Below are 1297 nucleotides of genomic sequence, written 5' to 3'. Positions count from 1 at the left end.
TGTCATGTGAAACATATAGGAGAGTCTTAACTCCTCCCGAACAGGCCGTGATGCCCGACGGTACCGACCGACCTCTGTGCCATCCTCAAACCACAGGCGTCACTGGATGCGGATATGGAGGGGCATGTCGTCAACGCACCGCTGTCCCGGCCGTATGTCAGTTTCCAAGACCGGAGCCGCTACTTCTCAACCAAGTAGCTCCTCAGTTTGCCTCACAAGGGCTGAGTGCACCACGCTTGCCAACAGCGCTCGGCTGACAGGGTGGTCACCCATCCAGCTGCTAGCCTGGTCCGACAGCGCTTAACTTCGGTGATCTGGCGGGAACCGGTGTTACCACTGCGGCAAGGCCGTTGGCCTAGGAGAGTAAGGGGTAAACAGCTGCTGACATACGATAAAATTTTTGTATAGATGGTTTTGAACTGAATAAATTATTTCTTCTTTTCCTTCTTTGTTCCCACTCATGTGGCGTCGACGTTCTTGGCAAGTCTTCTTCATTTTCCTCTGTCCCATCATCCCTTTCCATTAGATGTTTCTTCATCAAGTTTTCGCGTACACATTCCATTAATCTTTTGGTTTTGTTCTTCCTTTGTCACCTTCTGTTTCAGTCTCTTCCATTGCCTCGTCAACACAGGTGACATTCCTTCTCATGACATGTCGATACTATTGCACTCCTGTCTCTTGTACCTTCTTTGATATCTGCGTCTTTTCAACACTGCCTCTTATCCTCTCGTTTCTCGTTCTCTTTACTTCGGTAACGCCACCAATTCTCCTTAGCATTCTCATTTCACTCACATCTATTGCGTTACAAAGTACTTATTTGGTGTCCTTGTCTCTGCTACATACAGTGTTGCGGAAGTCACTACTGACTTATGCACCATTGTTTTAGTCGTCAGATTTACTTCTCTACTGCACAACATATCTGGCGACCTTTTCGGGTTCATCCATCGTATCTGCGATGTCTTAAGTGATATACCATCAACAGACACTGTTGATCTTAAATACACTCCTGGAAATTGAAATAAGAACACCGTGAATTCATTGTCCCAGGAAGGGGAAACTTTATTGACACATTCCTGGGGTCAGATACATCACATGATCACACTGACAGAACCACAGGCACATAGACACAGGCAACAGAGCATGCACAATGTCGGCACTAGTACAGTGTATATCCACCTTTCGCAGCAATGCAGGCTGCTATTCTCCCATGGAGACGATCGTAGAGATGCTGGATGTAGTCCTGTGGAACGGCTTGCCATGCCATTTCCACCTGGCGCCTCAGTTGGACCAGCGTTCG

At 47.6% G+C, this 1297-nt stretch overlaps 1 pseudogene; it reads right to left on the bottom strand.

The window, feature by feature from the left end:
- Nucleotides 1-237: 237 nt before the first annotated feature.
- On the bottom strand, nt 238-355 carry LOC126485345 (5S ribosomal RNA; annotated as a pseudogene).
- Between the last annotated feature and the right edge of the window lie 942 nt (nt 356-1297).

The sequence above is a fragment of the Schistocerca serialis genome, chromosome 6 (genome assembly GCF_023864345.2).
Source record: "Schistocerca serialis cubense isolate TAMUIC-IGC-003099 chromosome 6, iqSchSeri2.2, whole genome shotgun sequence".
In the NCBI taxonomy this organism is placed as follows: domain Eukaryota; kingdom Metazoa; phylum Arthropoda; class Insecta; order Orthoptera; family Acrididae; genus Schistocerca; species Schistocerca serialis.
The sequence above is the reverse complement of the archived record's forward strand: the minus strand, read 5'-3'. Positions and strand labels throughout refer to the sequence as shown.